The 26300-nt window shown below is 35.6% G+C and overlaps 1 protein-coding gene across 2 annotated transcripts in view; it reads right to left on the minus strand.

Moving 5' to 3' along the window:
• LOC118280728 (uncharacterized) overlaps positions 1-26300 on the minus strand; it is a 113700-nt gene that overhangs the window by 65606 nt on the left and 21794 nt on the right. The window contains exon 1 of one of the 2 annotated variants that reach the window (XM_035601067.2): positions 18935-19228. The exons of the other annotated variant lie outside the window; for it this stretch is intronic. The gene's annotated coding sequence lies outside the window, so the exon portion shown is untranslated. Of the gene's footprint in view, positions 1-18934; positions 19229-26300 lie in introns of those variants that run through there. 2 annotated transcript variants of the gene reach the window in all.

The following is a 26300-nucleotide window of genomic DNA, read 5'->3' on the forward strand; positions in this document are numbered from 1 at the left end:
CCGGCTCAAAAAGCAAGAGTAAGAACGGGGTAGTTTTTAGTCAGTAAGAGTCTGACACTCCCTCTCGTCAGAAATCATTGGATGATTTTCTCCCCTTAAAAAAGGTATATGTATAATATTCTTATCTTATTTTCTTTGAATCAGTGAATCCCACAGTCTCTCATTATTTCAGTTATACCAGGTAATAAACAGCTTCTAGATAGTTCCATTAGGAATTTCATGAAAGCATTCTGAAACTATAATAATGTTTAATATAACTTCACCAAGGTGCTTCCTAGAAACGAAATTGACTATTTTCATATAAATCCTAAGAACTAAGAATAAGCTTTGTGTTGATACACAAAGCAAGTTTTAAGAAATGAATATTTGAGTATAAATAAATTAAATTATTCATCTATGAGATGTTACTGGGAAAATTATTTTCGTGACTATTTTGCAACCTACGCATTCGACAGCGGTGCTTATTATAACGTATTAATTTTGTATAAAAAGCCTGTAAGCGAGCAGACGAATCACCTGATGGTAAGTAATCGCTGCCACCCAAAGACACACGAAACACCATAGGTGTTACAGATGCCTTTTAGGGGTTGGGAATTTAGGTGTTGTTTGGGGAATCGGAGATTGGGAAGGGGGTAATTTAACCTTTGAATGTTTATTGGAATTGTGAAAATAATTGATTGATATTTGGACAAGTGACAGTCCACTGTTGGACTGTAAGATGAGGCTTCTCTAAATAAGATAATATTCAGTCTTGGCAGGTGGCTTGGGGTTCAAAAGGTTCAGATTTATCAGAGATCAGGTTTAATCTCTGGGTTTGACTCTATATAAGTAACTAACTATTAATAAGTTTTCGATTATTTTATTAGTAACACGGAGTGGTGGAATCTTGGCTGGTGGTTGGCTCGTCCTATACTTCAGAACTCAGAACCACTTTAAATAATGAATGAAGAAGTATGCGCTTTCGAAGTTTGTTTGTTACAATAACTCATCGGTTATTTTTTGTTTAAATCAATAGATAGTTATTTAAGGAAAAAACCATCTTACTTCAAGACAAAAACGATACAATTTTCACGAAGTACATAGAAGACACAAATAGCTATACTACATATACATTATCAAACCTACATTTCAAATAATTTAAACCTTACTTAAGTCCAGAGGATGGGTTAGAATCGTATGTTTAAATGGAGGGCCCTTGAGAGTGGTCAGTAATCAGAAGCAGACATAATTAATGAATCCTCCTTCATATTTGATTGAGAATACTACTTCTATTTTAAGGATTTACTCGGTTTCCAGCCCATTTAGATTACCGGGCCTTTCAATAGAGTTGTTAAGGAAAATGAACCTTATGGCGTTGTTATAAAAAGGTTTTCAGGTAATTTAGATTACCCGGGTTTAGAGAGAATGGAGTGATTAATGAAAAATGAGCCTTATAGCATTGTAATAGGAGCTGTTGTAATTAGGATTACTGGGTGTTAGTGAGTTTGTGAATGAAGTGGTTCTTGAGGTGTGGTTTAGGGAAATATGGGTCTAAAGGTTTTGTAATTAGGTTGATTTTGGTGTATTTTATTTTGTTTAGTATAGTTTGTGTGTATGTTATATTATGATATTTTTATTTATAAGAAGATAAACGGTGAAGGAAAACCTCGTGAGGAAACCTGGGCTTAAAACTTCTCACATTTGCTCAATGCAGGTTGGCGATTTCAAATTACAAGTCCAGGTTTCCTCAAGATCTCTTCCTTCGTTGTTTGTCATTGGTATCTAAATAATCTTAGAAAGTACGTGTCACTCGGAAAAACTCATATTGGTACATTGCCGTTAGTAGGTTTGGGAACCGCACCCTCATGCATAAAAAGTGAACGTCTTAAACCTCTGGGCCACCACGAATATTTGGTGCAATCATACAAAACCAAAAATAAATAACAACACTTTGACCAATCCGAGAAATTGAACAACAATGAAACCAACACATAACTTCAGCTTTCATAATACATTAGTTACATTTCACTGACCGTTCGCAATGGGCGTTCAAATGAATCACATTTACAACTAAGGCCAATCACAATTACGACACGAAGTTGAGTTAACTCGAGTTCAATCAACCTGTTTAACTATTATGTTAATTACAAAAGGGATTGAAACCTTAGTTATTAGTTCTAAATATATTATGTTGAAGTTGTGTAGTTGTAAGTTCGATGTGTGTGTTTATTTGTTATTGGTTTGCGTTTAAACTGCTGAGTTGATTTAGATGGAATTTGATTTGATGAAGTTAAATGTATCTTTGTAATGCACACTACAGATCTTATGATTTAACTGTGCAGTTTTGATTGCATGTGATAAAAGACGTGACGTTGTATTGTATTAGGAAGAAAGAAAAGCAGTTTATTTGCACAGTTACAAGAAATTGTAAGAAAAAATAACAACACGGTACAAAAAAGCCAGTGCTCAGCTAAAATGCCGTAGCCCAAGCACGGTGGCTTGAGTCATCGTGCTTATTTTCAGAACTATTAGTCTCTTCGTTACAAAAAATACACTTTAAACATATCTAAGTTATGATTCAAATTCAAAAGTTAAATCTTAGAATAAATTATTATTAGTATAACCAATCGATCTGTCTAAAAGACATGAATTTGTCTAATAAAGTAAAAACTTCAACATAAATTCATTTCGAATAATATTTTCATGAATACCGATGCTCATTTTTCATGAAATATTTCAGTCAAATAGTTTTAAATTTTAAATCAAATGAATTTTGAACTATGTTCATTTAAAAGATTATCTGCCGTACTCAGAGTCATTTAATGATAACTTAACCCAGTCTTTAGCAATCGTTTTCCGAACAAAATCGTTAGTAAGGAATAGTTTAATTAATCATTAAATGTCTGTAAGTGCGGCAGTATGAATGATTTAGGTAGATTAAAGTACCTATTTAAGGTATCGATACCTCAGTAACTTTAGAATATTACCTACCTACAACTTAGGCGTTCAGTTGGTTTTAGCAAAATGATATTGAGATACTAGAAGTTAAAAGAAAAATAAGCGTATGTGGGTTGGTATGTTGACCTCTTGCTTAAGTACCTACTTAATAAAGACTAGTTGACCCTCTTCTCAACTTGTAAATTATTCTATACATACCATAAAAAAAAAAATACTAAAGACCGAACACAATACCGATGTTTCTCTCTCACTCTGATCGCTCCCTCATGTCTGAGGATCGTGGTTACCATCAGGATTGAGTCTGGAGCGAATGATTTGCTTCCAGCGGTTTCTGTCCAGCGCTTTATTACAACCATGTAAATTTTTGAGGAAGAGTCTTACACCTGATCGATCGATCTCGTTAAGGAGCGTCCTCGCGATCTCTTGCCTTTGGTCTTCCCAATCACAATCAGTACTGATGTATACCATCCAAAAACACACAACAGCGCAAAATACACCTTAGACATGGAACTAAAAAACGCAATTCAATACTAGAATATACTGACAACAATACATACCAAATTGAATCTTACGCAGTTCACACATAAAGTTCCATTTAACAAAAATTGGACAAGACAAGCTAACAGACACTTACATCGCGAGAATGTCATTCAAATCTGTCACAAAGAGACATCTTTGCCTACAAACAAAACAAAGCCTTATTACTAAAACAATAAGGATTCTTGTGTCATATTTTATTTGCGTCATTTTTATATTACGGCTCGTGGTTTTAGCGTGGGCGTGGGACTCTGGTAGCGTGGGACGGCTTCGTGTAAACTCATTAAGACATCCAAATCACGACCATATTGTTTCCAAGGGCTAATATGAAGGAAAAATAATGTTTTATCGACACCAATATAAATGGGAGATAAGTAAATGTCTTATAGGAAAGCTGATGAGTTTGTTTTGCCGGTTAAATGAGTTAATCTTAGGAAGTAGGAGATTTGGGGAGACATATTGATTGATATTCGATGAAGGTTATCGCTCTGTAAATGTCAAGTTGTAATATTTTGGGTCAAGACACATTGTCATCACGCCTACATATTTTTAGTCTCTGAGTACTCTATAATATCCTGAATCTTTAAACTGCAATCTGCCTGTCAAGAGTATAGAATTATAAGTCTCTAGTCTTGTAGTGGACTATCACGGACTGCTTGAAGATAATTTTTGTTTCGTTACGCCTTTTATCCCTGAAAAGTTAGACCAGAGACATGCTGTATGGTGCACACATTACAGCATGTAATACCACTGTACAATGTACATCCACTTTTCACTATTTGTGTTATAAGTCCCATGTAATAGGGGTGAGCCTATTGCCATATACTGGACACGATTCCAGAGTCACTGCTACTACTAAGAAATTTCCGAAAATCCGAAAATATTACGCCTGATCCAAGAATCGAATCCTCGACCGACTCGACCAACGAGGCATTCCAGTTGATGATAAAGAGGAATTAGAAAAAAAATCGAAGCTTGACAATATTATAGTAAAACTACGTAACAAAACATTTTTAAGATTTGTATTAAAATAACATAAAAAGAAGACAAGAAAAAATGACAAATAACACATACTCGTACTAAAAAAAAAAGAAAATTTCAAATACAGAACGAAAGAATAACACGACTTAATAACTCTTTTGAAAATAGAATAGGAAATGACGTATTCAATATGAAAGTGCAACGGTTATCGATGCTAGAACAATGAATGGGAGCCGGCAATGCTGAGCGATTTGTTTGTTTACGCGCCGCAGCGAGGCGCCACTGTGTAGCTAATGCTAATAGTACGAGCTAACGCCTTGTGTGGGAACGTACGTTGGTTGTGCGTAGTCGCAGCGATTTTCAGTTTTGTTCTAAAATATCTTTATCTTAAAGGTTGACTTGCTTTGATGAAAAATGTAGTAGTGTGACACCATAGTGAGTTGTCAGATTTGAAAAAAAAAAGGTAATTTTGTATCACATTGTCATATGTTATTTCATTTTGTATAATTTCTATCATAAATGGACTTTGATAATTTTAAATAAACAACATTTTCGCATTTTTTCCAGTTTTATAAAATGCCCCTTAACTGACTAACAGAGCGTCTTAAGGGCCCCGACGAAACATGTAATTATTCGAGTTACTTCGTCTACAATTATTGAAGTAAACTATAGGGCACGATGCATTTTTAATGGTTATGTTTCACGATAGTTGTATTGAAAATACGTACCGCTTGTTATTAGTTTTTATGTCCAAAATTGTTATGTAATTTATAAAATAAGGTGCATTATTTGTTTACACAATAAAGTACATTGGGAAGTACAAGCAAAATTCTGCCTACCTAAGTGAGAAGCAAGAAAGCTTCCAAGATTTGATTAAGATGAGTTTCATTCAAAATTAAGTTTTGTACAACAAAGTTATATTCCTTCGAGTTAAACTCAGTACTGAGGATTAAACGTTGTTGGATTAATATAAAATTTGTTACAAAATGTATGAGAGTGTGCCAGTTTATATTTTCATGGATTAATTTGTTTTAAATAGTCTTTATGTAGAAGTAATTAGTTGATTTCGTTGGGCGTAGGAGGATGTATTGTGAGTTAGAGGTCTTTTTATAGCGTAACATTAATGTTTGGCCTTTAAATCCCCAAAGGAGCAGGTTTTTTTGAGAGGGTCCAATGACTTCTCCTGCTGTGAGGTTAGAGGAAGTGTCAGACTCTTAGTGACTAAAAGCATTCTGTTCCTACTCATACATTCCCGTTTAATACAGGATGAACTTATTGCCGTAAACCAAACATAATTCTAGACTTGCTTTTAAATAGTGATAGAGATATTTCGAAAATCCGAAAAAGCCCCAATAACTCTGCGTTTGGACTAGACGTAGAAACTAGGAACCCTAGCAGTCAGATAACTCTTAAAATATCTAAGAAAGTCAAAAGGTAAACGCAAACATACATAACAAACTAAGCTATTATAAGTAAAACAATAATTATTTTAGTGCACAAACACAGCAAAGTTTGTCAGTGTGTTGCTAACCTTTATTCTTAGTCTAAAGATCCGATAAAATGGTGCAATAAAGAAAAAAAGTGCAGAAGTGCAATTGTAACAATAAATGAATAATAGAGTTTTAGGGAACAGAGAGTAAAGTTCCCTAAAAAAAGGAGGATCCTCCGACCAGGCGAGGTGATCATGCCTGGCGGGCTTTCTGCCCAACTGTTGTTCGTTGGGATTTCCTATCCATGTTTATTCGCATGTAAACTTCACATGTGCGATGTAGGATTTTTATGACGTCATCCGTTGTCATGTGTCGCCCCAGAGCAAATGACTAATTTTGACTAATTTTTATTTTAATGGCCGTCTTATTTTATTAGAATAAATAGCAGAAATAATATCTACTTCGAATATTAATTATGCTACTCGACGATTAGCTTAGTAGCCTTAATAACACACATTTTTACTTTACCTTCTATTCAACCCGTTGTATGGTATAATCCATTTAAATACCAGCCCCCGTTTGCTAGAAGTTACCTCGCATCTAAGCTGTTTATACTGAACTACACACGCTAAGCGAGGAAACGATAAAGGATTATGTGATCGTCTTTGTCAAGAGTTCTGCTGGTGACAGAATGGTGTGCTTATGTGTAAAGTGTTCACACTGTATGAATGTAATGGAGAATTGTATTTTAAAATAGCTTTGAAAAAATATACAATTGTGGGACGTTGTACTATGACGTCATAGTACAACGTTTATTTTGTATGAGAAATTCAAGTCATCGATACTTTAGACGCATATAATTTGGTCAGTTTTGATTGTATGACAAAATCAAGTACAGATTAATACGTTACAACCAGGGTTTCATAGTTACACATATGTCTAAAAACATGAACATTCTGCAATGTATTTTTGTTTAGAGGTGTCAAAATGGGAGAGCCATGCTTGGGCACGAGTGGGATCAGCTCACTTGGCGTGATATAACGGACTCACAGAAAATAAGCATGAAAGTACCCAGCTGTGTTGCGCCGTTTGATAGAGGTTTCCAGAGACCCATTCTCCCGCCTGATACCTCAAGCCGGCAAACCGCCCATGTAATGAAATCCTCTACTGTTGCAGAAGTCCATAAAAACGTATATCGACATCATTTGTGACGGTTCATATATTTTCTAGTCTATAAACTGACTTAAATAAAAAAAAAACATATTTCAAAACACTTTTCTATCTAAAAATAAAAAAAAGATCATCATTGTTCTATTATGCGTTCATTTCAGATGAATAGCATTCAGAATCTATTCACCCAATGAAGCTGTATCAGAAAATAAACTATTCAACCTAAACCTAATCAAAAGCCGAGCCACATACCAAATACTGGAACTGCCCACGCATGTACCGCAGGAAATTTGTTTCTACCCACATTGGATTATAATATTTTTTAACTTAACATAAAATTCATCGGAAAATATTGAACCTCTGTTAACAATAAATTGTGATTCAATCGACCCTCTACCAATATGGGGGACCCTGGACATCTTTTGAGGCTTCCTTCACAAAATCCCTTTTGGATATCAATTTTTATATTATATATTATACGTATATAAGTAACCAGAGCTTGCCTACTCGTAAAAATATATTGGCGTTAAGTTTCGTGTGAATTCGGATGGAAGATAAGGCTTTTGGGGTTGTTTCGAGTAGTACGGTTGTTTGACTGGGTTTTTTCTTTAAAAAAGAAGTTTTCCCACACTAGGATTTTCTCCTGTGTCGTGGGTGCGTTTACAAATATACAAGTTCACCTACAAAGAGCTGCTCCTTATGGGGATCGAACCGGCTACACGTTACCCGGCAGTCGATTCCCCAACCAAGGGGCCAACCGTGCAGTCGTATTAAGACTACTGCTAGCTATTACCTAGTTTGTTTTGATGAAAATATAGCATAGTGTTTTTATTTACAAAAGGGGTGAGCAAGGTACATCATACCTGCCACATAGGTAAGTGGCATTTTTCAACAAGCAAAGAAGTAGCTATAAATAAGAGTTTCGGATATAAACACAACAAGCACGAGATTTTAAAGTACAGAAACGCCATCTATCATAATTGGGTCATCGTGTCAAAAATGACATTTCAAATCCCTTTAGAAAAGACAACCGAAAATATGGCTAAAATTGCGACAAGCTTCCAAAAAATGTCGCTATAACATTCCAATAGATTTTTCCTATCGTGGTCTTAGCGAATATTTTCACTGAAGAATCCCTCCCCCCCTCCTTCGGATGTCCGCGATAAAGATGTTATGTGGAGAGATATCGGTACATGTGCTTCACATCAACCTAAACCAGTATAAACTGACCTCTGAACGTACGGAAAGGCTATGCAAAGCGAGACCATGATAGACTGGTTATGTATAACTTGTATGTACATTAGAGGCGGGAAGTATTCTTTATATACATAGGTATACCTATACTTGGAGTATCGGTTACCCAACATTCGCTTATGGAAATATGCTTAGGTGCCTCCTTAACGATTTGGTTATGTTCAGAGAGTGAAGGGAAGATGAGTGTAAAAATCACAATAAATAAAATTGAGGATGGTTGAGATTTATGTCCACGAAATGAGGTAGACAGTGACACCAATTTATTTATCATTTAATGTAGCTGTAATCTGGAAGACATTGGAGGAACAATATGTTTTATGGCTGATTTGACGATGACATGCACTATCATTGGCTAAAAATTTGGTTCTGAGTTTGACTAGGCACTTTTAAAGATCGTGATCGTGCCTGGCGGGCTTTCTACCCAACCGTTTTTCGTTGGGATTTACTATCCATGTTTATGATTCGCATGTGTAAAGTTCATATGTATCTACGATGAAGGATTTATGACGTCCTCGCTTGATTTGGATCTTCTATATGAGACTTCTGTCATCCGTCACTTGTTATGTGTCGCCACACACTATTTGCTGTACATTATAAAATACTGTCTAGCCCGGGGACTGAGCGAAAACCTTCAAGCCACCTAATCACGCTTTACGAAAAACTAGCCAAGCATAAAGACGTTAATTTTAAATTATATCTTATATCTACCTCAAAAGGGTCCAAAATAGTCCAGTACTGCGTAATAAACTGCCTTCAAATGCTGAATACTCGAAATTTTTCCTCGCAAAAGACATTTCTGCTGGATTAAATATAATGTTCTATGATAAAGAGTGGGGCTTGGATGTTTCCAAGAAATTTGGCCGAAAATAAACGAAATATTGTTGAAAAGATAGCGAGGTGGGTCAAAGGAAAAACTTTGATGATGTTTCACTATTCTATGTTTAGACTTGTGACTTGGTTTGGGCATAGGCCTTTAGAATAATCCTAGTTTAGGCTGAATTAGTTTCTTTTGTTAATGTTATAAAGATTATAATAGTTTGTGAAGTTAAGTCTTCATTTTATATCAATCATAAGTGATTGTTGAATCGATTTTGATGAGACATTGACCAGTAACCGCCACTTATGAGGAGAAGTAGAAACTTTTCTAGAGGTAAACGTAAAGTAAAGTGGTAAAGTGAAACAGATATGAAAGAAATCGGAAAAATATTCGAAACAAGTAACTACATATTTAATGAAAATAAAACTGACTGACTAACAAACTTTAAAACATTTGGAATCTTACACTAAAATTATAAGTTATAGGGACAACTATATCTCGTAATAAGTAAAAAAAAAAATACTTCAAGACTAAATACAAGTAAAATCTCTACATAAAGTAGAAAAAATCTTTAATAAAGACATAAATAAGTTCAGTTTAAGACACTTTGGAGACTGTTGTAAAACCGAGCTGTAAAATTTTATTACATATGGTATAGTATTTCGTTATCCCTGCATAATAGGAGGGGACGAACAGACATTATGATAGGCGAAACGACTCATGTTTAAACACTTACTGAAAATGGTGGTTAATGTTAAACAGAAATATATCCTGAAATTGTTATAAGCCACCGAGAGATGCCTAGGTAGCATCATCTACAAAATTTTTGGTGACCTAACTTAACCCTTAATTTAACTCTAGGGTCTCGGAGCTGCAGACTACCTAGCGGGTTACCGAGGCTCCGGCTCAAAAAGCAGGAGTAGGAACGGGGTGGTTTTTAGTCAGTAAGAGTCTGACACTCCCTCTCGTGCTCTGGCGAGAGAAGTCATTCGATGATTCCCCCCATCCCCTAAAAAAAGGGTATTTAAAAGTGTCGCGGCCTCCAAGAGCCATCAGACCACCACACATGGGGCTCAGTATGGCTAATGCTCGATACGGAGTCACGGAAGAATTATCAGGGTTGACGGGGCCCGGCTCGAAGAACAGGAGTAGGAACGCACTGGTTTTTAGTTAGTAAGAGTCTGACACTCCCTCTTGGCACACACAAGGCACGAGAAGTCATTGGATGAATTTTCTCCCTTCAAAAAAAAGAATGGGCGCTGTCTTTTAAATGGTTTAATGTTAATCTCCTACATTATCAATAGGAGCATTATCATTATCAATAGGTACAATAGGAAGTACTAGAAGTGGCTTTATTAAATTCTAATGAGAACAGAAAATGAAGTTATACCAAACTAAAAATGTCTTTAAAGAACAATAAAACACAATCAACATCAATTCTCTAAAGTAAGGGCTTAAAGACACGCGAAAAGAAACCTTATAAGCAAAGAGGATAATCAAAAACTGAATGATGATCGAAATACTTACAAGTAAGCTCTATTAAGTGTTGAATAAGGGACATAATCGCGTGAAACAGATTAGCCTAGGATTAATACGCATTCAGAAACCTTGCGTTTTGACGTCAAGAGGTAATCGATTCAGATATCGATAGGGTGTTGTGTTTTTATATGAAGAGTTTTTATTTGACTGTTTTTTTATTGAAGCGTGGATTGTATATTGTCTGATGATGAGAGATTGACTATTCAGAAGTGTTTTAAGTTTTATATTTTGTTAGTAAGATTGTTGAAAATGAGAGATTAGTTTTGACTATTTAGATGTGTTAAATAAGTTAAGTTATAACCGTTTTGCATGAGTGGTTAAAGAAACAAAAAAGCAGCCTGTATATCCACATATTTGTTTTTCCGGGTCTGGGTGTCATGTGTATGTGAAAAAGGCATGTTTGTAAACCCACCATTTTTTTACTCCGCACTATTTTTTCTCTCCTGTGTCGTAGTTGCTTTTACATACGTAGGTACAAGTCCACATGCACATGACACTAAGATCCGAAACAACAAAATGTGAATAACACAAAGTTGCTCCGTGCGGGAATCGAAACCGCTACACGTTGCAAGGCAGCCAGCCAGCCAGCGCACCAACCTTGCAGTCTAATTCAAAGATAACATCACGAGCCATTTCCATTCATTAATCGATACTTAAAACGATAATACCAAAGTACTTCCAAAAGATAATACCGACACTAAATTCTATGGAACTTGTCCTAAAACTTAGTACCCGTCGTAATACAAAACTCGTTGCTTAAAATAGATCTTAAAGAGACTCCTAAAATATATTTTTAGACTGAAATGGACCGTAATAACCTAGACTTTAGGTACATTAAAGGTAAATAACGGTCTCATTATGTAACTTCCCCTTTATGTAAATAATTTTCTAGATTCATTTGGCTGGAAACTTTTAAATTGAACCGTTTGGCTATCCACGACTAGACGCTTCAATGAATACTTGGCTGTTATGTTTATTTTAAAAGATTTTCTGGAATATATTTAGGTTGTTTAGTGAACTAAAGTGTGTGTTTTGTGTGACTCAAACTACACGTTCATTGGTTCCATGGTAAGAAGCAGTTCTTTCTGTTTTAACTAAAAATCACGGTTTACTCTCGCATGGAGAGAGGCTCTACTAGTTTCGAGTCACAGAGGGACTCTTCATCATGAGCAACGCAGACGCGACAACGTCGTGCAACCTACAGTAGAGGTACATGATGAAGAGTCCCTCTGTGACTCGAAACTAGTAGAACTTTTCGTGAGCAAAAGGTGTTTTTTAGTTAATTTAGTATGTCTCACGATAGTTTTAACAAATATAATGCTTTCTGTTGTTTAAATTTCAACCCTTTAACTGTGTACTAAGCGTTCAGATTACGGCAAATAAACATTTAAATGTAGGGCTCATAGTCCAGCTGTTAGGATTGGTTAAAGTTGTTGTGTTTCGAAAGATTATGTCTAGTTTTATGACAAGCTAATACCTGTCACTGGGGAACATTCCCAGAAGGTTGGCCGCACGTTGAATGGCAATGCTTATCTTCTGACCGAAGAAATAGCCAGCCTTTTGGTCATGTGTAGAGTCAATAAGCTTTCGAATTAATAATATTTTTGTTTCCTATTGCACTTGTTCGATTCATGTTTAAATGACATTAGTCTGGGGGCGCTGTCATTTTTTTTTTTTTTTATGGAACAATCCGGCAATCAAGCAGACGTATTACCTGATGGTAAGCAATCGCCGCCGCCCATGGACACTTGAAACACCAGAGGCGTTACAAGTGCGTTGCCGGCTTTTTGGGAGTTAGGAATTTAAGGGTTGTTGTTCGGGAATCGGGGATGGGGAAGATTGGGAAGGGGGAATGGGCCTCCGGTTACCTCACTCACACAACGAAACACAACGCAAGCGTTGTTTCACGTCGGTTTTCTGTGAGGCCGTGGTATCACTCCGGTCGAGCCGGCCCATTCGTGCCGAAGCATGGCTCTCCCACACTTAAAAAAATCTACCACAACAGATGGGGCCCAGTAGGGCTGATGCCTGATCCGGAGCTGCGGACTACCTAGCGGGTTTACCGGGGCTCCGTCTCGAAAAGCAGGACTAGGAATGGCGTGGTTTTTAGTCAGTAACAGTCTGACAGTCCCTCTCGCCTCGTCCCAAACCGTAGAAGTCATTGGATGATTTTCTCCCTTAAAAAAAGCATGGGCGCTGTCTTTTCAATGGTTTAATGTCAATCTTCTACATTATCAACAAAAAACACAAATATCAAAAGAATTATCATTAAAAACTCAAAATACAACAGTTTTACACGAATTAATTCAATTTTCTCAGTAAGAGCGTGCCTCTAACGAACCATATTTCAAGTGTGGGTGTTTAGGACTGGCACAAGGGTTAATTCCAAATTTAAATGAGCGTTTAAAAAAATATTTTAATGGCCACTTAATTTTGTACTTGGAAACCGTTGAATTAAATAAATTAGGCATAATGTTAAAATAAGAATTCGTTTTTTGAAGTGTGGTTGTTTGGTTGGAGGCCGTAAGCCCGACTGTCGAACTAACTGATTCACAGATAAATGATATTTATTTTGTAAATAGGTTACAATGTAACTCTTTTACACGTCGAGAAAAGCATTATTACCCTGTAAATGCTTGTTTGCTTTTAGTATTAACACGGAGATCAGGATTGGGATCGCCACTATTACTCGTATGTAGAACTCATATTCACATTCCTATAGAATATAATATGGACAAACGAGCAGACAGAGAAGAGACAAGAAGACTCACATGTCACAAAAATATTACTAATATATACTTAAACTAGCTTCTGCTCGCCTTTTCCCTCGCGTTCGCGTAGGATAAAAGTAGCCCATGTAATAATGTGTTATTTCAGACCACAGTCTATCCCTGTTCCAAATTCATCCTGATCCTTTCAGCCGAGATTGAGTAACAAACATACATATATAAACACACAATCTTACAAAGTAATTACCTAAAGAAGGTTTTTTAATGTCAAAATTTTATTTTCCGTTCAACAGTGCAAACGAAAGCTTACGGCAACTCTAATATGTTTATAATGTTCAATTTTCAATCACTGAAAATGGCGCCATCTTATCTCGAATTGCGAATAAGAAAACTCCATTTAACGCAGACAAAGGGAAAAGAAGGACAGATTTAATTTGTCAAGTTGCCCATTCACTAGGCAAGCACGCCAGAACAATAGTATTGTTAATGAATAGCCTTCCTTAGGCCACACTCGAAACGATTATGTTTATTTTTTCAAAGGCTTTTTGAGGTAATGCCTTTGCCTCAAAGTGCCGTGTACGTTTGTGAATTAAAAAAAAGTTTTGAATTCCTTTTTTGAAGTTGTATCTTCTTTTTAAATTTTTGTGTAAGTATGGTTTTTCTGGTTAGCATGTTTGCTTTTTTATTTTGGTTTTTAAATGTTTTAAGGGAAGTAATCTTAGTTCTTCAGTTTTGCTTAGTTGGTTGAATAGTCAGTGTAGTTTAAACTGAGGTGAAGTGTGAGTCGAAAATTAAATAAGATTAAATGTTAGAAATGTTTTAATGGATTGTTAATTGTTTATGAATCATTACTAATATTAACGAAAGATAGATATCCAAATATTAAGGCGGGAATTCAGTAAAGGTCGGTCTAACTAGAATTCTGTAAAGGTCGAACTAAAACAATTTACATTGAAAAAAAAAAACGACAATTTTCGCATAAAATAGTATTGAAAGGAATATCTAGAACTGACTCTATGTTTTGTTTTTAAATTCACAGATCGATACGGCTTACAGCCATCGACGTTATTCTGCCTTTGCACAATACTTTATCGGATAAAATACTTTTTTTTTCTTTGAATGCACTCTAAGAAGATTAAAAATGTTCTAGAATTCTCCAATACATTTAAAAATATTATTTTGTACCTATGTGGCTATAGACATGTCCAATCAAATTACGAGTAATGCTTTCCAAATTTAATTTTAAAATACGAATTGAATGATTTAATCCCAACGGCTATTTTTAAAAATAGAAGCTTTTAAATTGTACCTAAGTTTAATAAAATGTTTTTCCTTGTATTTTAATTAAATTGAATTTGGATTGTATTATTAAATAAGATTGAGGTGTATTTTATGTTCCACTGTTACTTTGATGATTACAGAATAGAATCCAACTTTATTCTTCTCGCGGGATATTTTTTTCGAATTTCGAATCATGTCGTCGTGGCCAGTATTACGTATCATTAGTTCGAATGGTTGACTAAAACTAAGTTTTTTTTTTTATGGTATAAGCCAGTAAACGAGCAGATCACATTCGGGTCACACGAAGGTAAGCAATCGTCGCCGCCCATGGACACCTGAAACACCAGAGGCGTTACAAGTGTGTTGCCGGCCTTTTGGGGTTAAGAATTTTAGGTTGTTGGGGAATTGGGATGATTAGGAATTAATCAAGTAATTGGGCCTCCGGTAATCTCACTTACACAACGAAACACAACGCAAGCGTTGTTTCACGTCGGTTTTCTGTAAGGCCGTGGTATCACTCACACTCTCTCATAAAATTAAATTAAAATAAACCTTAAGTACGATTATACAAGGACCACAATATTATGCAACTCGCAAATAAAAGCAAATTTAATGACCCATTAATGGGAATGAGTTAATGACTGTGTGTTGCCATTACTACCCATTAATTTAATTTGAGCAACAGTTAAATCGAGGATTTAATGCAGGATTTATTTTGAAGTGACAACATTTTGAAGCGTTGGCGATATATTTTAATGAATTAAGTTTAACTTAAGTGTTTTTTTAACTTGAGAGCCATGTTTCGGCACGAATGGGCCGGCTCGACCGGGGTGATACCACGGTCTTACAGAAAACCGACGTGAAACAACGTTTGCGCTGTTTCGTTCTCTGGATGAGGTTGTCGGAGCCCCAAATCTTCCTAATCCCCGATTCCCCGTTAACCCTTGAATTCCTAACCCCTAAAGGCCGGGAGCGATCAGTCAGCTCGTTTACTGGCTTATACCATAAAAAAAGTTGACCCTAAATAAAGTTGTGAAAATTTCAACAGTCTACCTATCATGGTGTATTAAATACAGCCTAGTAATGGACAGACGGATAGTAGAGTCTTAGAAATGGGTTCCGTTTTCCCAAATGCAAGACAAAAACTCAAATACAAAAGCAATTTTCCTTCAACATTCAATTACATGTCGATTTCACTTCAACATTCAATTACGTGTCGATTTCACTTCAACATTCAATAAATCGTCGATTTTCCACATAGTTGCAATGGACATTGGACAAATCTAGGTCCCAAGGCCAGTGTTAGACTACAATGAAATACTGACCTTTATTAACTTGCAGTAAATACTAGCTAGGTTCACCTCGCTCCGACTAGCTTTTGTTTTAACTTTTATTGCTAGTTTCTGGATAATTCTATGTGTTTTATAGAATAAATACAATAGTAAGTAATGCATGTTTTGTTGTTGTGTTGTTTTCATTGCATCTGAGACTGACTAGGTTCCTTATAGGGTGCCATAGAGTTAGGACTCTAGGCGCCCAGTGAGCTCAAGGAAGACGGTGGCATAGTGGTCAAATGCTGCCAAGCATAGGGAGGCTCAAAGGAGAGCTCCTAGTCGTTCTTCTTAAAAATGCTATTCTCTTGATGAAGTTTTTCAACCGCCATAAAAAGCCATAAGGTTCTTGGGTTATAGGGTTTCATAACGAATTTGTAATATTTATAAAATCAAACGTGATTGTTTGTAAAGGTTATCGTCACCAAACCTTTTCTTCCTGCGATTGTCGTTAGATTCAACTAAGAAACTACATATTTAACAGAGACAGCAGCGTCCTTTGATATGCCCAAACCACTAAAGTAAGATCTTCAACGGGAGGAGAGATCTTCAACCTGGCCTCGGCCAAGCGTAGATATCCTTATGTATGTAGAGGAGATCCATAATCTGGCAAGCTGTTGATATAAGGTAATAACTGCCGATGAGTGTTATGATATTTCAAGCAAGAGGATGTTTCTGACCTCCGATAGATTGAAGATTCTTGAACTGTCTATTGATATCTGTATCTACAGGTTTAAGATGCCCGCTTCTCATGCATGAGAGTTTGAAACCTACCGGCGATAAGTACCAATGTGACTTTTTCCAAGTTATATGTACACTATTGACAAACGGTGACGGATAACATCGTGAAGAAATCTAGCATCTTATAATTTCAAATTATAGCATTGAGTAAGCATGGTGATTAATGCTCAAACCTTCTCCGTGCGAGAAGAGGCCTTTGGTCAGCAGTGGCTACCTATAAGGCTGTTGATGTTAATGTGATTAAAATATGACCTCCGAAAATGGTAAGATTAATTTTGAGGGCATTAAAATTCTATTACGTAGATGACACATTATGTCAAACCTATTTATATTCGTATCTGAAGATCTTTACATCTGTTATGCTTAAGTAAAAGTAAGCCTGCTTTAGTTTCAGAAAGTTTTAATTTATTTAATTGTCCACAAAATTAATTTCGATAGCAAATGCTTAACACCGATGACCGGTTCACATTTCTATTCTTAAAATTTTTGTCTACAAATATGCCTGAAATCGCTGAACTGATTTCAATTAACACTTTTGGAGACGGCTATAAACATTTTTACAAAAATGAATGTGAACATCTTCTGACAGCTTCCGATATCTAATCATAATCAAGGGTTAGATGAAAAGAGGGACCCATAGTCAAAATCTCACCCTCAATAATCCAAGAAATGTTGTAGGAAGAAGGTGCCGAAAGATAAAATCCTTCTCTTAAAGAAAAAACGTCATTCGCGACCTCATTCTCCTAAACACAAAAATGGTGCAAGCTTGCCTCTAAATAAAAATGACGGTTAATCGTTTTTTAATATTAAACTAATTTTTTCACTTGCAGTAACGCCCGAATGGTCAAAAACATAATACTTATATTAACAATATAAAACTGAAGAGTTTGTTTGTTTATTTAAACGCGCCAGTTTCCGGAACTACTAGTTTGAATGAAATAATTATTTTTGTGTTGGATCCATTACAATAAAGCAGTCGAGCAGCCGGAGACACCGGGCGGGAATAGCTAACTGATCATATTTTAAACCTTTCTTAGGAATTTTATCTATTAGTCAAAACTGAATATAAATCTGATGATTTTGCAGACGCATCACCTGATGGTAAGCAATCGCCGCCGCCCATGGACATCCGAAACATCAGAGGCGTTACAAGTGCGTTCCCGGCCTTGCTTGGATTGGGAAGATTGGGCAGGGAATTGGGCCTCTGGTAACTTCACTCACACCACGAAACACAACGCAAGCGTTGTTTCACGTCGGTTTTCGGTGAAGCCGTGGTATTACTCCGGTCGAGCCGGTCCATTCGTGCCGAAGCATGGCTCTCCCACACTTAAAACACTTACTTATTGCATTGATACAGACGAGAAATAGGACTTCATTTTATAATGTAAGTATTTCCCCCAAAATATTCAGTGCGCAGAGGACATTTTTCCACCCTGATCAATAAGGCTATGCCATAAAATACCCGATAATCGAATAACTGGACCGTTCATTAAACCTATTCGATTAATTTCGTATCGATTACAATAATCGGAATCGTATAATCTTTTTCATTCGAATACAATGAGTTCAATCGAATTCAATGTTCATTCGTAAAATATTAATTTCGTTTCGTGAGTGATTCTCAAATATTTTTGTTTATATATTTTGTTTGTTTCGTTTCGCTGTTTGAGTTCAGTTAATTTTGAAATTGATTAATTTGTATAATACAATGATTGCGCACTTGCTTGAATTTTTAATTAATGTTTTATTTACCCTTACATGTTGATTATATATAAATATCTAATTATTATTGTTTTTTTTTTGATAATATTCTACGGCAGTTAAATAAGACAATGAAATTAGTCCTTAGATGAAACTATATAGAATAGCACGAGAATTTAATAAATATTTTGGTAATAAATGTGTTTGTTTACGCATTATAATAAATGCGAATAATAAATATACGCATATATGTCGCGTATGATGTAATTGATGAAAAATACTAAGATTTATTCAAAATAAATCTTAATAATAACAATGTAACATACAAAAGCTTACAAATATTCTAAAAACATACACATTTCACGCATTTAATTAAAAGAAACACGTTTTACGCGGTTAATAAACGTTTCGTCGGAAAACACGTTAAAAAAACGTCTACGCAATAAAAACATAAATAAAAGTGATATTAAAAAAATATGTATTCACCTGTTAGCAGCAGTATCGCGCCCACCTGATGCCACAAATACTCTCCTTGCAATAAAAAAAAAATACGCGACGTCAATAAATTACAATAAATCGTCCAAAAAGTCCAAAATACAGCGACGAGGAAGAACGAATTATTGTCAGTGTCTTAAAAAAAAAATTAATCCACGTCAAAAGTTCATATCTGACGCGCGTTCGAAAATGGAAGTCGGTATTCGGATTTCAAAATTATTGTCCGTTTTTATGAGAATTGGCGGGAAGGAGACGTGCGCTCGGCTTGGTGACGAGGGTTAGACTGAAATGTGGGCAGAAAACAGGGGCTGTAGCTACATGAGTCTATGAGTGGGTGTTTTTAGAGGGAGATAGCAAGATTGTGGTTTAATTTGTTAGAAAGGGACATGTATAAAGTCGTAGGGAGAGCTCCGTCACGTACAAAGGTCTGCGTGCCAGGAAGAATTTGTAGGCGTTCATAATTGTATCTCTGATTGAGGTTTCCGAATTTAATAAGTTGTCTTAGTCGACAGTTTGTCATTTACATCAACTGCATGTCTATCAAACATAGTTTGGGTGTAAACTTAGTGAATTAAAAGCTTCTAGCTACTGTAAAAACGAAGATCAAACGGTTATTTCATGATTTTCATTCATAAACAATGAAATTAAAGCCTCGCGTTCGATCTTTGGATACAAAATGGAACCGACATTTTTCAAAATTCCAAATATTTTTTGATACTTAGCAAGAAGTCCTAGTCAAAATAACATATAGCTTTACCGATGATGTTTTCAGGCTGAAATACGCTTGGCAAGGGCGGTTTCTGAACGACTGACCATTCCTCGAAACCTTTACACTTTTGTATCCTTAAATAGTCCGTAAAAGCCTTAATCTGGGTGACAAACACACGAATATAGTAGCTTACAAATAGAGTATGTTCTTGCTATGTATGATAGTATTTCATATGTTGCCTATTTACATGACGTCACGAATTTCAATGGATTTTGCAAAGGTGTGAAATAGTTCTTTACATCATTTTCGTGTCAAAATGTCGTGTTGGCCTCAAAGCTGAAGACGTCAGTTTCTCATGCACAAGGGTGCAGATTCTAAACCTGAGCTGCGGACTACCTCCGAAGCTGCAGGCTATTTAGCGGGTTTACCGGGGTTCCGTCTCGAAAAGCGAGAAGAGACCTTTGGTCAGTAGTGGCCACTTATAGGCTGTTGATGTTCTCATCAGTTTCGTTATAGGTCCTGTGTAATAGGGGGTGAGTTTATTGCCATACACCAAGCATAAATTACTAAGAATTTTTGACTATTTTCGATACTTTTGCATAAAAAATATTTTGTCCGATCAGGGAATCGAACCTGAAACGCTTTACCCGACAGTCGCGATTGTAATCAATTGATCAACAAAGCAGTAGATTGTTTATAATTATAATAATTATGTAGGTACCTATGTACATTATTTAATTATGAAATCAAAACCTTTGAAATTCAGTAACTGATTTCATGAATACAGCTTACAATCATGAAATTCGATATTCTTGAATCGGAAACGAGTGTAACGTTTAGTTTTCAGCAGCCTTCAGTTTCACGACAATACAATACTTTCAGTTTCACGACAATACAATATTTTCAGTAAAATTGTTGGTTATTGAAGTTTGTAGTATTTTGTTACTTGAAAACTTAACAGTTATCGTTCAGTTATTTTGTTAAACTTGACATTTTATTAATAAATTGTTTAATGAAGTTCCATGCCTTAATTTATTGTGTAGTTTTAAGTTTTATCTATAGTTATTAATCAATTTTATTTATGAGTGTCTTAGAGATAATTGGTAACCGATTTCAGTTTTTTTTTTTTTAGTTTGGTAAGCTCGGTTTGCCCCGCTGCAGATTATTATGGAAAACCCTCTTATGTAAAAAAGGCACATAGTCCAGCTATGGACTGATACGGGTAGCAGACTGTTGATTAGGATGGGGGTGACTATGATACGTAAAACTACGAATAAAAGATAGGTTTTTGAAATTTCAGTAGCAGGCATCAGCCGATGCCTGATCCGGAGCTGCGGACTACCTAGCGGGATTACCGGGGCTTCGGCTCGAAGAGTAGTAGTAGGAACGGGGTGATTTTTAGTCAGTAAGAGTCTGACACTCCCTCTCGTCTCGCTCAAGGCAAGAGAAGTAATTGGATAATAACTTAAAAAAAGCTTTTTGTAATTTGAATATGTTTTTGTAGCTTAGATCAGTGAGCATTTTAAAGCCTTTCAGTGATTGAAAACAAAAACATTAATTCAATTCGAAAGTTTCAATGAAATAGTTAACCAACTTATTAGAAATGTATTATGTGTTAGCATCTAAAGTGTAATGTACGATGTTAGATCGAATTTTTTATTAGTTTCATAACAGACGTTCGGACAAGTCCAGACGTGTCCAAGTTTTGAAAGTCAAACATTAAATTACATTTAGATTTTTAAGTTAGTTACTTGTTTTAGTTGGTTTTGTTCTTTAATTCTTAGATTTTTTTTAGGTTTACCTCTTGGTACTCAAGAAGTAAAATTTCTATCAGTTTATAAAGTATTTTTTTATATGGTTGCTTTTACAAACACATTATTTTTACATTCCCATTACGACCAGACTTGGAACAACAATTTCTGCTACCAACAAAAGGATGATGACGGGGTATGAAAATTAAAAATCTATTTAGTCCTTCAGTTAGGTAATGAAAAAATATTAGACACGTATCTTTTTATTTTGTCATATAAGATAATAATACTTAGATAAAACGAATCAAAATTTAGGAGTGGGAGAAAATACATAATTTCTACGTATAAAATGTATTTACAAGTGACGTCACGCGATATTTCAAATCAATATATCTTCGAAAGTATTTGTTCCGTAAGAAAATAAAAAAATACATATCTAATAGAGTTTCAAATAACCGACAAGACGGACATAAAAATTAGTCATCTTCCCTATTGTGCCGTACGGGAATCTAATTCCCGATACCTTACACAGCAGCTGTTTTCCCAGACATTTTGCCAACCGTGCAGTCAAAATTACTTCTATTTAATTATCCTTAATCTACTCTATATCATCTTAATCACACATTAAAACTTAAATAATAACAGTTATGAGTATAATTCACTGAGTACAACTAATTTTCAGTTCACAGAACTATGAGTATGACTAGGGGCGGTTGTCTGAATTTCAGCGCTGAAGTCAAAATGAAATGGAGTTTCAAACTTATTTCATCAAGTACGGATAGAATTTGTGCCTACAATGAATATTCTATTGCTTTCGTTGTTCTAGTGGTTTTAAATGAGCAATTTCTTGAAATGAATTTTCTAAACTCTCCGTAGTTGTAAGTACTTCATATTACGATAGAGTAGAATGACTAATCTTTATTTTAATGTCCGTCTTGAAGATTATTTTAAAATATACCACACGTATTTTTTGGTTTTTTACGGTTACAAATACTTTCGAAGATATATTGATTTGAAATATCGCGTAATGTCACTTCTTGGTACGTTTTCTACGTAGAAATGACGTATTTGCTCCCACTCCTAAACTTTGATTCGTTTTATCTAAGTATTGTTATCTTATATGACAAAAAAAAATACGCAACGAGGCGAAGGAGTTAGATTGATCACCCAATGTCCTCTCTTGCCAGAGCGAGGCGAGAGGGAGTGTTAGACTGTTACTGACTAAAAACCACGCCGTTCCTACTCCTTCTTGTAGAGCTAGAGCTGGAGCCGGTAAACCTGCTTGGTAGTCCGCAGCTCCGCAGGAGTGATCCAGTAACCTCACTCACACCACAGTTATTTCTGAGGTTAAGGAATGAAAGAACTGTAAAAAAGGTACATGAAACTAATTATCCAAAAACCATTTTTGTCACTAATTAGTTTTAACATTTCCCTTCAATAATAAATGTATTTATAGACTTTTCAGAATTCGCGTGGGCTGCATTCATTTGGATTTCTACGTTCGTTGGAAATTTCATTCCATTCGTTTCATAGTAAAATTTTATTTCAATTCGCGTTTTAATCCTTTCATTTGATAAGGTTAAATGTTAACTATTTCATTTTGTAAACTACTGTTTCCAATAAAGTAAATTATTTCAGTGTATTTTATGTAATAGAGTTAATGACTAATTTTTATTTCAATGTCCGTTTTGTAGATTATTTTAAAACATTAGACACATATATTATATATTCTTACGAGAACAAATACTTTCGAAGCTATATTGATTTGTAATCACGCATGACGTCACTTCTGGGTACGTTTTATACGTAGAAGTGACGTTTTATTGATGTAATGAATGTTTGTCCGTCAATTACGCTGAAACTACTGGACTGATTTTGATGTTTGGTATGTAGACAGGGTATGAGCTGACTTGGGTGAAATGATACTTTTGATTCTACACATCATTTTTAATTTTTATGATATGTACCAATTTATCTAGATTTCAAACATTTTGCAAGTACTTAAAAAATACCAATTCGAACGTCGATCATTACGATTTCTTTAGTTTCATAACGAAATACTAACACAACCCTACCAAAGACAGTTTTTCCAGACAAACAACCATTTCTACTTGAAATTCAGAAATTTAATTCACCCTTTCACACTTCCAACATAATTTTACTTCTCTTTTCATTTCCTGTAATATTTTGCAGTAGATTTAAGCTATAATAAGAGTGGGTTTAAAAATATTCAGTTGCGAGTGGTCACTTAAATGGAAGCGAACTGCATTTCATTCATTCGTTCATTCGTTCATTCTTTTATGAACGAGTGACCGCTTTGAGAGAGATTTTTATTTTAATTTTAAAACGTTCTTTATGACACGTTTTACGGGTGGTTTTATGGAAATGGAGTAATCTACAGTGGAGCGGAAGATCAGGTTTCAGTTTTAAAAAGGTTTATCTTTCTAGAAATGGGTTGATATTTCTAATTCTTTTTCTTTTTAAAAAAACGATGCCTAACAATAGGATTGTCGCCTGTGTCGTGGATGTGTTAATAAATATACAAGTTCACATAGACATGACGACCAGACCCGAAACAACAATTTGTGGATTACACACAGAGTTGCTCCGCGCGGGAATCGAACCAGCTACACGTTACGCGGCAGTCAACCGTGTAGTCCAATATTGACGTGAAATTGATTTAAAATTATTAGTTTTATGAGCATAATAATTGCAAACTGCATGTTACTTCTGGGATATTTTGAAAATACCGAGATAGCCTTAGCAACGCTTTGTTCGACCCAGGGAAGCCGCTAGTCGAACTTGCGATTACTCAATTAGCGAGGCAGTTGAAAAACAGGTTAGCCGTGCTTAAACAAAATTAGAACAAGATAAACAACTTCTATGTAAATAGGTACTTCAAAATTAATTCCACTGCACAGCACAGTGCAGCAAAACTTTAAACAGAAAACTTTATAATAGTTCGTTTAAAATCCGCACATCTATCCGAAATTAGCATAACTGGGAATAAAACGGGACTTCTAAAAGTTTCTCCTGAAACTCGAAGCCTTAACTTCAGTCGCCTGAAAATAATCATCTTGTTTGCGTAGGCGGTAATCTGCGCTTCTCAGATCTACCTACGCTAGTAAATTTTGCCTAGTTAAAAATGCTATAAAGAGAGGTCAGGAAAGCGGCTGTGAATTATGAAATTAAGGTTCTATCCCTGGCTGAGGCATAGTGTTTATTTATTTTTTTTTATTTTTTTTTTTATGGTACTTGCCGGTAATCGAGCTGACGTATTACCTGATGGTAAGCAATCGCCGCCGCCCATGGACACTTGAAACACCAGAGGCTTTACAAGTGCGTTACCGGCTTTTTGGGAGTTAGGAATTTAAGGGTTGTTGTTCGGGAATGGGGATGGGGAAGATTGGGAAGGGGGAATTGGGCCTCCGGTAACCTCACTCACACAACGAAACACAACGCAAGCGTTGTTTCACGTCGGTTTTCTGTGAGGCCGTGGTATTACTCCGGTCGAGCCGGCCCATTCGTGCCGAAGCATGGCTCTCCCACACTTATTTTTAGTAATAGTATTCATATATGATTAATTGTTATGTTTTTCTGCTTACTTACGTAATTATTTGACGAAAAACTTGACTAGTTCGCCGCGTCGTGTATTGCGGAATACTGCTCATGAATATGAGCTTCTAGCATGGCTTGAAACCGGCGGTTTGGCGGTTAATAATTTAAAGTTAATTGGGGAATCGGGGATAGGGAAGATTGGGACGGGACTGGGACTCCGATAACCTCAATCATACAAAAAAAAAACACAACGCAATCGTTGTTTCACGTCTGTTTTTTATGAAGTAGTGGTAACACTCCTGTCTAACCGGCCGATTCGTGCCGAAGCATGGCTCTCTCACACTTAAAAATAAAGATAGAATAACATGTCAAAAAATGTACACAAGTAAGTGCACCTCTGTCAACCACGTTAAGGGATGAAGGCGTGAAGTTAAGTAAAAAAGTCCTAACGTTAATATCCATACTTATTCCATCCGAATGAGTTTGTTCATTAAATTGTTTTTTACGGTCTTATGCGTTCACACCGTGGCGTGGGCGTAATAGCGATTTTATTTGCCTTTCATCTCGCAAATATATTGGAAAATCTTGGAAAATATTATGAACTATGACTTTATAAAAATAAATAATAGTTAAGCCTTAGTTATTTTTAACTGGGATTGGATTTTTCTATTACAATTATGGTGGCGTATATTAGTTTGTATAGTGTGCTACGAATTTACTATAATTAGGCCATTACAAACGTGTAAACTGTCATAAGTATTTTTTATTGGATCTCTCGCTCACACTTACACGAGTTGTGTGACATTGTCTCATTCCTTCGACGTGATAGATCACACGTTTGTAATGGCCTAACTATACTAGTGGCTGGTCGACAAGGTTACTCGATTAGTTTCAAGCTGCGTTGGGGACCTATAATAAAAAGCGAGTTGGTTTAACATAACATAAATACACATGGAAATTGACTGCACGGTTGGCGCGGTAGCTGGGCAATCGGCTGCCGTGCAAAGTGTAGCGGGTTTGTTTCCCACACTTAGCAATATTTTGTGTAATCCACAAATTGTTGTTTCGGGTCTAGGTGTTATGTGTATGTGAACTTGTATATTTGTAAACGCACCCACGACACAGGCAAAAATTCTAGTGCGTTTAAAAACAAAATATATAGAATTACTAAGATATCAGTGATGAATCCATAGCTGATATGAAGAATTTATATTATTTACAATATAACTCTATTTACCACTTAATAAATAGCAGTCTCTTGTACGTTATGTCATTTAAAAAAAATCTTTTGTTTGAACACCCACGCGAAATAAAACAATAGTCTAAAATTAACTGTATT

This window comes from Spodoptera frugiperda, chromosome 16 (assembly GCF_023101765.2).
Source record: "Spodoptera frugiperda isolate SF20-4 chromosome 16, AGI-APGP_CSIRO_Sfru_2.0, whole genome shotgun sequence".
Classification (NCBI taxonomy): Eukaryota; Metazoa; Arthropoda; class Insecta; order Lepidoptera; family Noctuidae; genus Spodoptera; species Spodoptera frugiperda.